Raw genomic sequence first — 13,287 nt, forward strand, 5'->3', positions numbered from 1 at the left:
GGCGGCCCACAGTAGTCACTGCACCTTTCAGTGCTTCAAGCAACTCTCTAAGAGTGCCCCAATACCCTCCTCCAAAAACAAGTTAACTGTCACGAAAGCAGGGTAGTATGGTACAATGGGTAAAGCCTTGGACTTTTGGTTGGAGATTGTAGGTTCTAATATCACTTAAGTGTTTGATGTGATAGACAACACCATTATACAGTCATATAATATGGGCCTTACTTTAGGTCACATGACAGTGGAAAATTGGCTGCCAGGGATGAGAGAGTAGATCGTTCCATGACTAGCAGAATTTGAGTACGTATCAGTAAGAGGACATCCATTACTTGTTCCTGGAAAGCTCTAATTAGAAGCTCTAATTTAGAAGGCTCTAATAGACCTACAATCTAAGTCTTTAAAGTTAAGGAGGATGTGGGGCAGGGATAGTATGCTTTGGTAGATCTGAAACCAGAGTCTTACTCACTGTGTGATATTGGGCAAGTAATTCCTTTGGCCTCAGTTTCCTCTTCTGTAAATGATGGACTTTGGTGGCCTCTGGTATCCGGCTCTGTCTCTCTAATCTTATGTGTGACTTTGGGTCACTTCCCCTCCATTGACCTTAGTTTCCTCCCTTTAAAAAGAGATCAGACTAGATCCCAAAGGTCCCTTCTAGTCTAGATCTGTGATCCTATGAAGTCTACAGTTTCCTCTTTTGTAAAATGAAGTGTTTCATCTGGATGATTTCCAAGGGCCCTTTCAGTCCTAAGTTTTAGGATCAAAGTTTAAACATTGATCAAAGACTTATGCTTCTGCATCTCAAGGAATCACAGAATCTCAGCCAAGAAGAACCTTGGGAGACATTAAGTCCACCTTATACCTGTTAATGTTACTACCTTCCCTCTGAGATTAGCGCGAGTTTATCTTCTCTATAGCTTGTTCGTACGTAGTTTTTTGCAGGTTGTCTCCTCCATTTGTCTGTGAGCTTCCTGTGGTCAGGGACTGTTTTCAATTTTCCGTGTATCCCCAGCACATTAGCATATTAAGTGCCCCAGCACATTGTAGGCACTTAATAAATACTTATTTCCACTGGTACAAAGTGTGTATACCCTTTGACCCAATAATACCACTGCTAGGTCTACGCTCCAGAGATCAAAGAAAGAGGAAAAGGGCCCACATATGAGAAAATATAGCAGCTCTTTCCATAGTGGCAAAGAATTGGAAGCTGAGGGGATGCCCATCAATTGGGGAATGGCTGAACAAGCTGTGGTATATGAATGTAATGGAATACTATTGTGTCGTAAGAAATGATGAAAAGAGTGGTTTCAGAGAAGTCTGGGAAGACTTGTGTGAAGTGATGCAGAGTGAAATGAGAAGAACCAGGAGAACAACTTATATATAAAAAAAGATATTATAAAGGCCAACAACTTTGAAAGAATTAGGAACTCTGATCAATGTAATAACTAATCACAAATCCAGAGGATTCTCCATGAAACGTCATGAATATCTCCACCTTCAGAGAGAGAGGCAATGGACTCAAGAGTTCAGATTAAAGTGTGTTTCTTTTTGGACTTGGGTAGTGATAGAATTTGTTTTGCTTAACTATGCATGTTTGTAATGGGTTTTGTTTTTCTTGCTTTCTCAGTGTGGGAAGGAGGTGAGAAGGAGAGATTTAGAAGCTACAGAATTAAATTTAAAAAATAAATGTTTATTTCCTTCCTCCCTTCTATAGTAGGTGCTCAATAAAAGTTTCTTGGCCTGGCTTAACTTGCAGACTTGTACCTGAACAAGAATCTCTCTTCCAACCTTCCCAACTTGAGGCTAACAGCTATCACTTGAATCCCTCCAATGAAGGAGGAGCCACTCCTTCCAATCTGAGGCCACTGTAGTCAGCTCTTCGTTATATGGTTACAAAGTCCTTTCACATCCTTTGATCTTCATGTAATAATAACTGACATTTTTCGAATGCTTCAGAGTTTGCAAAGCATTTTGCAGACATCTCACTTGAGCCTCACAACCAGCAGCCCGACACTAAGATTCCCGTAGGTGAAGTGACCCATGGCCACATAGTTTATATGCCCCACTTGATTTGATCCTTAGAACAGCCCTGTGAGGTAGGCAATGCATGCTTTGGTAAGCCCATTTTACAGATGAGGAAGAGTCTCTGACACTTGCCCTGGGCCATGCAGCCTTACAGCCTGGACTGGAACGTCAGTTTTCTGATGCCACGTCCAGTGCTCTTAACAACTACACCATACCCAGAGATCTTGGCCTAAAGTTCTGAGATTAGCATCCTGCCCACACTGTATCAAAATTCTGTTTGTTCAGGAAACCAAAGATGAGACTGAGCTATTGTGTTTGAATTGGAAGATGGAACCTGTCACTCATTGATCTGTTCTGTTGCCACTTTTTTCTTGAGAGTTAGAAGTATATAGAGTAAATAAGCAGGTTCATGGACTCATCTGAATTGCTTATAAGGTAGCTAGTTAGGGTCACAATCCTGCCTATGTGTATTTGACATGGGAATTTCTGTTGGGGCCAGCTGAATGGACTGAGTCTCCTCTCTCACTGTACAGCAAGTTGTTTTTAGAACCCCAATCAATCAATAAGCATTAATTAAGTGCTTATGCTACCATGTGCCACAAGATACTCAAGAAATGGAAACACAAGATACAAATTGATACACAAGAAATGGAACACCAGCCCCTGCAATGAATTAAGCAAACATCGGGTATATGTGAAGTGCCTACTCTGTGCTTGGCTTTGTGGGACATGCAAGAGAGGCACTTGGCAGTTCAGAGTTTGGCAAATGAGACAAGACAATTGTTACGAACCCTATGGACACGTTAAAACTGTCTGGTCTTTGTGTAGTGAAGCACCAAGTGTTGAGTTGTAAGGCCTGGGTTAGAGTCCTACTTCTTCTCTCACTTTGTGATCTTAGGTCAGTCCCTCCCCTCCCCCCCCCAAATCAATTTCTTCATCTGGAAAATGGACATTATGATATTCATACTACTAATCTCATGGGGGTGCTGTGAAGGAAGCATTTTTAAACCATGAAGCAGTCAAGAAATGTGAGTTTTTATTAGTAACCCAGTAGTATGAACTGACCTCCATTGTAGCAGGCTTTATGAATTGGTGGGAACTTGAGCAGTTCCTGAGAATGGTTATGAGGAGGGGGTATATTTCAGGCAGGCAATAACATGAGCAAAAATGAGGAAAAGGAAAAGTAGTGTGGTGGAAAGAGGATTGGATTTGGAGTCAGAAGACCTGAGTTCAAATCCTGCCTCTTTTACTTGGCACCTATGTGACCTTGGACAAGCCACTTTCTCATTCTGGGCCTCAATTTCCTCATCGGTAAAATAAGGTCATCTCTGAACTAGATATCCTCTGAGAATAAAATAATTGTGTCCTAAATGAACATGACATGCACAGAAAGGATAGGTATAGAGATCATCTGGTCTAAGGCCCTCATTTTACTGATGAGGTAATGTGGCCCAGAGAGGGCCAGAGACTTTCCAGAAGTTACATAGGTAGTGAGTGGCAAGCACAGCTGGGAATCAAACCCAGGTTCTTTGACTCCAAATTCCGTTGTTCTTTCCACTGTACCTTATTTGTGAACTAATAAAAGTGAGATTCTAACACTTCATCACTGAAATCCTTCTGTATCTTCAAGGTACCCCGAGTCTAATGAAACACCCTACTTTATTTCCCTTTGTGTGTCAAAGCACATGGAAAATTCTGGAATGCTATTTCCCAACAACTGGAGACAAATGGCATTGGCGCTGCTGTGGTATGTTGGGAATTACACTTACTGGGAAAGGAAGAGAACCTGGATTTTATGCTTTCGAATGTGATTTGAAACCGTGACCAGGCCACCCCCTTTGTGCTAATTACTGGAATGTTCCTGATGTGTCACTTTCATCCTAGGGTCTTTACGGCTGTTCACCATTTATAGAGCACATACTTTAGGATGCCAGAAGTCACTTGTCATGCCCATCACGGTTCAGAAAATAAAGGGCTCTGTTCAACAGTGCTGGCTGAAGGGAGCTGGGGCATGGAAAATCCGACGAATGGCATTTGACAATCCCCTATGCCAAAGGCTTTCCTCTACCATTAACTGCTAATTCATCCCCCAGATACAAAACATTGGAGCCTCTTTGGGGAAGTTACTTCAAAGTTGATCGAGTTTCTGAGTATTTCCCCCCCCCCCCAGGTTGTTAAGCCAAAGATTTCCTGTCTGAGGAGTGTTTCTAGAGGCAAAGAAAGAACCTAGCTGACCCTTTTTGATCTTGGCTTCTTTTCCCACAGAGCCCAAGATTCAGCTCCTTCATTTAGGGAAGAACTCCAGGGCTGAGGTTTTTTCCCCCACCTTTCTCATGTTATACACATTATACAAAGAAGGGATTTCAACAGCTGCAACTGGTCACTCCACAGGAATAAAGCTCTGAGCTTAAAAATACCCCCAAGTGTTCCAAGCTTTTCTTACATTTTTGCTATCTCCTCCAATTTCATTAGCAACCCAGCCCTTCCCTTCCTGATTGCCCTCTCCAGTGTTTCATAAGCTAGTTTCTGCCCATGAAGGACTCTCCAAGTAGTCATGAAACGATTTATGTAGTCACAGAGTTGAAGGGACTCTTAAGTCTTCATCTGGTGTTAGTGCATCCCCTTACTTTCAAGAATGATCATGATGAATCTCTCCCAGGAGATGAGAGGAGAACCCATTATGTTCTTAAAGATCTCCAGAGGAGAAAAAATAATAGGTTACATATTTAATAGATGACACAGAATGTAAAGGCACTTTGGAGGAAATCTAGTCCAACCCACGCCCAACCAGTGTTTGCTTCCTCAGCACCCCCAATAAGTGGACATTCAACCTTGCTATAAGACCTCCAGTGATAAAGAACCCAGGACAGCCTCGAAGTCAAAGTGATCTCATTCCTCTTTCAGATAGCTCGAATTGTTTGGAAGTTTTTTTTTTCTTTATTATAAAAAACCAAAATCTGTCTCTCTGTAGCTTCTACCCATTGCTCCTACTTCTGCCCTTTGGGGAAAAATAAATCGATGGCAATCCCTCTTCCATATGACAGCTGTTTAAATACTAGAGCACAACCTCTAAGTGTTTCCTTTTCCAAGCTAAACATACCTGGCTCCTCTTCTGTCATGTTTTCTAGTTTTTTCGCTCTTTGAGATAGTTCCTTCTGGGCTTGTATTGTCTGTCTTTTCTAAAATGTGGGGCTTAGATCCAAGTATGTCATTGCACATGTGACGTGACCAGGGCAGAGTGTAGTGGGCTGTCCCCCCCCCCCACCCCGATTCTGGACACTATGCTTCATTTATTTTACGGTAGGGTAGCATTAGCTTTTTTTTTCTTTTTGTTTTCTGGCTATCGTGTCACACTGTTGACTCATCTTGAGTTTGCAGTTCATTAAAATTCTCAGATCATTTTCCCAGGAAGAGTGGTCTAGCCACATCTCCCCCAGCCTGTATCTGTGAAATTGATTCTTTCAACCTAAGTGTTAAGTTTATCCCTATTAAATGTCATCTTATATGACTTGACCTATTGTTCGAGTCTGTCAATCTTTGTGAATGTAGATTCTGTCAACCCTTGCGTTACGTAACACTACAACCTTCACGTCATCTATATATTGAACAAATATGTCATCTGTGGCTTCATTTAAGTCAGTGATCAAAATGTCAAACAGTATAGGGCCAAGAATAGATTCCTGGGGGTCTTCCACTGGAGACTCTCTCCAATTCAATAGCATTCTATTAACGGCTACCCTTTGTGTCTAGCCATTCAGCCTGCTGTCCAGCTCTCCCTAACTGTAACATCTTCTAGCTCAGCGCTTCTTAAACCGTGGGTGGGGTCACAACCCACAGTTCAAGAAGCGGTGAAGGGGTTGCTAGTGGAAAAAAGTTTAAGAAGCCCTCTTTTAACTCACTTCTTTTCATCTTGTCCACAAGAAGAATATGACAGACTTTCTCATATTCTTTACTGAAACTGAAGTATACTCTTTCTACAGCATCTCTCTAACCTACCAATTTAGTTACCTTGTCAAAATGTTAGTCAATTTGACCAATTCTTTTTTAAATTTTTTTGTTTTAATATGACCAGTTCTTGATGAACCCAAATAGACTTTTCAGTGATCGCTGCTTTCTTTTCTAAGTACTCATAAAATATCTCCTTAATAATGTGTTCTAGAACCCCAAAAGGAAAATGTCAGGCTTACTGGTATATAGTCTGTAGAATCTATCCTCTCCCTCTCTTTTTTCGTCATTGGAACATTTCTCTTTTTCTAATGCTGAGCCACTTCTCCTAATCTCCAAGGTCTCTAGTTGTTTTAATACTCCCTGAGCAGCAGAACACCATCTAACTATATCTTCTCTTAAGTTTCCACACTCTGCTAAACCTTTTCGTTCTGTCCTTCCCAATTCAAAGATCATCTCCCTTGGAAGTGAGAACAAGCAAAGTAGGAGTTGAGTCGTTTAGCCTTCATCTCATTCTCTTTAGTACTTCTTTAATCTTCCTTTTCTCCCACGATAGCTAAAAGAACCCTCTTTTACTGGCATTAGCATTCGTTGCTGGCCTTAGCATACTTGGAATGTGAGCATTCCTGACATAATTCTTATCCATAACTGTGCTAGTTTTCTAAACTTACCCCTGCTTCCATTTTGTCTTTTTCCACGTTTGTCTTTTAAAAGCCTGACTTTGCCGAAGAGTTCCTGTGGATCCACATTGCTAACTTCAGCCAGCTCCTCTTTTTCTTCCATATCAAAATCATTTCTTCTTGTGTCTCCAGAATTTCATTTTTAAGAGCATCCTATCCTTTTTGAGCCAATATCCCTTTCAAAATAGTAGACCACTGGCTACTGCCTGTTGTTTCCCTGAACCCTTTGAAATCTTTTCTCACCAATATATGTCGAACTCACTATGACTTTATCCTTCTTTGTTATCATGGACTCCCTGGCTGACTTGTCACTTGTTGTCACTTGTCTCTTGGATTCTTATCTTTTCTACTTCAGCATCTAGTTCAGAGGTGGGGAACCTGCGGTCTTGGGGTCTGCACTTGAGGACCTAGAGGGTCACATGTGGCCTCGAGGTCACACATTCCCTACCCCTGATCTAGTTCATCCTTGGTCAGAATGAGGCTCAGACAAATAGTTCCTTAGTGTGTTTTCTCAACTATTTACTTTATTTTGAAGATTAAAATCATCATTGAGATAACTCACAAATATATCGGCTCCTTTGCTTTTGGCACAGAGAAAACATGCCAGTGACTTTCCCTTCTCTATGCCTCAGTTTCCTTCCCTTTAAAAAGAGAGGCTTATTATAGATGTTCTCTAAGGCCCCTCTTTGCTCTAGATGGTGAGATCCTATGATTCTGGCTCGTTCATCAAGGACAGCTGCTCAGATGCCTTGCCGGTTCTGATCCTCATATAGCTGTTGAACCTCAATTTTGCTCCCTGGTGCCCCACCTCCATAGATCGCATGCCATTTTTATTTTGCAGATGTCAGATGGGCAGCATGAGTTCCCCAAGTGCTTCCATCTAGGTCACATAGCCTACAGATAGCCTGACTCAGGGTCGGAAGCCTTGAACTCCCAGGTTCCATTTTCTGACTTTGTTGCAGATAGTAGCTACTGAAGCAGCAGCTCTCTGTTTTTGCCATCCTCATTTTAGTTTCCCCTTTATTCTCTGATTCCATATGTAGTGACTGATACTGTCAATGGTGCCATTCTTGAAAAGCTGATGATTTCCAACATTAGGAAAATTAAAACAGATTAGTGAATTAACCATGCAAGCTTAAAATATAAAACTACTACCCTACAAGTGGAAACCAGAGCCTTTAAAAAAAAGGAGATGGCACACCCTCAGGCTTTCATACTAGTCCTTATACATGCCACTGAGATTCATCAATTTAGGACCTTGATTCTCCTGGAATATCCTTTCCCTACATTTTTATATGTCAAAATCCCATCTGTCCTTCAATATCCAAGTGAAATAGCATCTCCTCCAAGAAGCCTTCCTTGATTCCATGCCTCCCTCCCAAATGAAAGCAACCTTTCCTTCCTCTATACCTCTTCTAGGCTACTTATCACATCCTACTTTGTATAGAAAAATGTTATATTCCCATAGCATTTAGGATCTGCAAAGTTCTTTTCCAACAGTTACCCTGTGGAGTGGGCATTTGATTTGACCATGGTCACATAGCCAGGTATCACAGGTGCAATATGAAGCCAGATCTATAGACTACAGGTACAATGTCTTTTTACCATGTTATATTTTCACATGTCTTTTTTTTGTACACGTGGCTTAACTCTCCCCCATACCCCTATAGGCTATAAGCTTCTTATGAACAGAGACCAGACTGTACATATCCCTGGGCCCACCAAGCACTTTGCATATATCAGGCACTCAAATAACATATGTTTTTGAATCATAAAGTTCAGAAAAGAAGACTTTCTTAGCAGGTAGCTGATTGTGGCGTTATGTAGAACAACTCAAGCTATTTCTCTGTTCGGTAGCATGATTTATTTCAGCACCTATTTATCAAGCATTTGCAATGTACTTTGTGCCATGCTAGTCGCCAGCTTTGAGGAGAGAGGAATACAAAGAAGTACTTTTATGATCCTTCACTTTACTTTTCAGAAATCTTCAGTGGCTCCCCATTGCCTGTTAAATAAGGTGTAAACTCTTGACCCTGCTACCTGAGGCTCTCTACTACCTGGCTTCTACCTACACCTGCCGCGACATATATTATTCCTATTCACGTATGCTAGGTTGTAGCCTGTTTTAGTGCTCTACTTCCTTTTTCCAAATGAGTCAGGATTACTCTTGGGGTTCGAAGGAAATAATCAAAAAGAAGGATTGATCTGGCCCTCCTATTCACGTTTCTTCCCACATTTAGCAGCAATTGCCCTCTAAATGAGTGATTTTGTGAAAAATTAACCAACACTCTCATGGGAAGAGAAAACAGGCCACAAATGTATAAAATTGTTAGATCCTAATGAGATTTAATAAAAGATATTATTTGTAGCCAGTAGATGTCCCTGGACTGGTGGAGATAAAATGCTCCTCCAGTCTTTGTCTTGAATTGGGTCTCTACTTTCCTGACTCCACTTCTCCTTCTTCTCTGTCATTGTGGATGGAGTGCTGTACTTGGAGTAAGGAAGACCCCATTAACTAGATGTGTAATCCTGGGCAAGTCCTTTAACCTCATTGTGCCTCAGTTTCCTCACCTATGTGATGTCCTCTAAGTTCCCTTCCAGCTCCAGATTTGGTATCCTCTCATTTCCTTGTGTGCTTCCTCAACTTTTTGCTCTTGAAGAATAAAATTGGCATTAAAGTAAATCCCAGATTTCCCGATTGCTTTGCTTTTGGCACAGAGAGAAGAGATTCTGAGCCCCAGCTAAAAGTGAAAGGGAGACTGCTCATAGTTTACCCAGCACTTGCCTAGATTTACCCCTACCACGTAGGGTCACGTTCTGCCTGCTTATGCCACTTCCTCTGTATTAAATTGTAGGTAAACTGAGAGCAGGGGCTGCTGTTTTTCATCTTTGCGCTCAGGACCAGCAATTCAGGGACAGGCTCATATTATGTGTGCCAGTGCTTAATAAAATGTGCATAATAAGTATTGGTTGAATGGAAACCAAGACATGGTACCTGACCTCAAAATGTATATGACTCCATTGGGAAGGCAGGATTCACATGTAGAAAGCAGTCAGTTATGTATTGGTCATTATCAGTTCTCACTAAATTCCCCCCCCAAAATAGCTTATCCATAAGGAGGTCAGCAGATGGAGAGATTGTTGTGGCCTAGAGTGATGAGAATGACCTCCTTCCTAAAAGTGGTGAGGCTTGAGGAAGGAGAAGACATTTTGAGGGAGGTCATTTCTTCCTGACTTTAGGAGCACACAGTCCCCTTTCCCTCCCTCAGCCCCAACCCTTGGAAAAGCTAACCTTGATTAGGGAAATAGCAAGGTCAAGGAATGGATAAAACCTTGCCCTAGTTAGAGAAGGTGGGATCCACATTGGGAGGAGAGCAGGTATAAACCCCAAAGCCAGGCCTGCTTGGTTACCTGGATGTTTGTGGAATGCTCAGCTAAGGTGAATATAAGTATTCTAGTTACCGTTCAGAGGATTTTAAATCAAGAGAAACTAAGAGAAAAGGAGGCTGAAATACATAATAGAGTGCCAGGTAGATGGATACTTGGCGGATCTCACCTTTTTTCCCCAAAGTATCACTCTTTGATTTTATCTGTCTACACGACCTGCCTCCGGCTGGTACTGACATGTTGCTGTGGTCTCTATTGTATATGTCTTGCTTTTTAAAAGTATATAATCAATTGACTATGCTGCTTTCAAATCTATCCTGCTTGTCGATCTGATTCTCTTTTTCCTTCTGTGCTTTTTTTGGAGATGCTTAAGTGATACTTTTATATCTTTTCTTCTTTTTTTTCTCCCCAAAGCACTATTGCTATCTCCCCACTCCTCACCCTTGCCCTCCAATCCCTCTGCATCGAGTTATCTGTGTACGCCTTGTAGCCCCTAGTAGTATGTAAGCTCTTTCTGAAGAAGTACTCTTATGTCCGTCTCTGCAGCATCTACTATAGTGTTGGGCACACAGTAAGTGCTTAATGATTGTTTGAATTGAAACCTAGCAAGATTCAGAAGTTTTCATCACTAGAAGAGACTTCATTCAGTCATTACTATGGTTACTAAGGTATAGAACTGTTGGCAGCCTGCAGCAGTGGAGGGAGCATTTTATCGTATTTAGCACAGTGCCTGACACATAGTAGGCACTTAATAAATGCTGACTTAATAAATGGTGCCCGACACTTAGGAAAATCACTGATAGTAAACCTAGTAAATAACTCTGCTTTTAAAACAAGTCCCGTAAGAGGGATTGATGAGACTATTTTGATTATTCTTATATTATTGTCTCCAGACAAGCCTGCCTTTGCTAGAAGCTGACTTTAGGTTCTTGAAGGTTCTGCTAGTGGAATGCATGATCTAGCATTTCCTACTGAATTGCAAAGGTTTTGGGAATTGACTTTTTGGGAATTGTCTGTGGTCCAAAAACCAGCCTCAATAAATGTGAAGAGGTTTATCTCCAAGGGATCATCTAATCCTCCCTCCTCTCCCTACCGCCTGCACCACATACATGTAATCTGTGTTCTGAAAAGGAGTTGCTATCATACCTCCATGTGAATTTGTCACAATCCCACCTTTTCTAGGATTATTTGTATTTTAAACTTTATCCTACTTGGTAGAGGGAAAAACTTTGACTCTGTTAGGTATTTTAGGCACCAATAAGTAAGTAGGGAAGACTTTTTTTCCCCAAGTGGGAGTCCTTCTCAGTGCCCAAGGTATCCACTTAGAAGTGAAGTTAGCTGGTCAAATGATATGAATTTTTAACAACAGTACATCTCCAGAGTTCCCTCTGAATATCCCGGGCCTTAAAGCTATTTCCAGCTTTTACGTTTTTACTATGTGATCATTTTCAATAGATGTCCCTGTTGTCTGAGAGGTGAGGGGGTTGGGTTTTTAAAATTCCATCACTTTTGAAAAGTGTTGCATTCTTCTATTTATAGTTGTCTCCTGTTTTCCCCTCATTTTCCTTCTGCTCAGAATTGCCAGGAAGCATCACCTCGGAGGAGCGATGAGCTCCTGAGAGGAAGGATAAAAACCAAATCATTCTTTTCTTACAAGATTCCTAGAGGGTAGAGTATCAGAATAGGTTTGCAATTGAAGGTGAAATTCTGGGGCAGCATTTTTTTTTAAACTAAAACTTAGAGTTTAATTTCAACTAAAGGAATTTTGTAACTCTCATATTTCTGGATTAGAAACAACCAAAACAACTCTGAAGTCTTCTTGCTCAGGTGATAGTTTATATATATATATTTTTAAAAATAAGAGAGAAGTACCAGCCCTGGAGTCAGGAGGACCTGTGTTCAAATCCAGCCTCAGACACATGATACTTTCTAGCTGTGTGACCCTGGGCAAGTAACTTAATCTCGATTGCCTTGCAAAAATAAATAAATAAATAAAAACAAAAGCAAATAGATTTTTCTCCTAAAGCATTCACAAGGTAGTAGATTCAAAGCTAATTTGAAAAAATTAGTTCATTCTTTCTGTTCCTCTGGTAAGGAGGTTTAGCGATATTCCTATTGCAATCTGGGTACAGAATAGATTGTCTGTTATATCAAAATGTGGAGTAAGTGTGATTGAATCAGAGATATAGTCACAGGCTTCTATAAAATTGCATTTAGCATGAAGTCAAAGGTTCTGGAGAAACTATATCTTGGTTTGGCCCATGCGCACATTTGAAAAATAACTTTTGATGGTTTGTAAGACAAGACACAGCTTAATCCAGGGCTTCTGACCCAGAACTATAACAAACATTGAATGGGGAAAGCACGCTGCTATAATGGCCCCAATTTCTACCCTGGCCCAGCCTGCTCACTGGCAAGAAAGACCTCACACAGTGCTTTCAATTTCTCTTTTTGTATTTACTATGAATTATTAGGCATTCTATTCTACAACATTGGTCTCTTATCCCGTTACTAGATGGTAAACTCCATGAGCGTAAGGACCAGGTCTTAACTAAGCTTCCAGCTTCCCCAGTGCTCTGCATAGGGCTTTTCACATAGCCAGTGGCCTCATAAATGTTTAATTCCAGACTCTCAAGGTTGTCAGGAAAGTGCTTCTTGTTGTTCATTGTTGTTTTTTGTCGAAGTGATTCGTATCCACTGTTCCTACCATATATCTTTCATCCAGTTCCTTTCTTAGCCCCTCTCACACCAACAAAATACAGGGGATGTCTTTGTTCTTGTATAAGCTGCCTGGTAGAAACTGGCTTAGAGACACACTATCTGGTGACTGACTGGTAAGCCTGGAGAACAGCTTTGGTTTTAGAAGGGATTGGCATTGCCAGTGACTCCAGGATGGCCTATACCCTGCTTTTTACAGTTGGAGGGACAAGCTTTGCTCATATTGCCACAGCCAAGCCCCTCATTTTAGAGAAGAAAAAGCTCAGGCCCAAAGAGGTTAAATGATTTGCCAAGGAGCAGAGCCAGGATTCAAACCCAGATCCTGACTCCAAATCCAGCAATCCTTCCACTGCACCCTGCTGTCTTGCCCATTTCTTAGCACAGTTTCTTTTCGTTATGGGTGGCAGATCCGAGATGAATGAGCAGAGTTCATTGCTGCTATCTAGCTCAGTTTCTTGTCGAGAGTTGCAAAATCATGGAACTCGAAGGGATGTGTGTGACTGTCTGGTCTCTTCTGGCCCTGATCATGAAGTCTCCA

The 13,287-nt window shown here is 41.3% G+C and overlaps 1 protein-coding gene across 2 annotated transcripts in view; it reads left to right on the top strand.

Moving 5' to 3' along the window:
• The window catches only part of HS6ST2 (heparan sulfate 6-O-sulfotransferase 2), a 279,978-nt gene that overhangs the window by 148,008 nt on the left and 118,683 nt on the right, over positions 1-13,287 (top strand). The window lies entirely within an intron of this gene.

This window comes from Vombatus ursinus, unplaced genomic scaffold (genome assembly GCF_900497805.2).
Source record: "Vombatus ursinus unplaced genomic scaffold, bare-nosed wombat genome assembly UNPS02004573.1, whole genome shotgun sequence".
NCBI classification, from domain to species: domain Eukaryota; kingdom Metazoa; phylum Chordata; class Mammalia; order Diprotodontia; family Vombatidae; genus Vombatus; species Vombatus ursinus.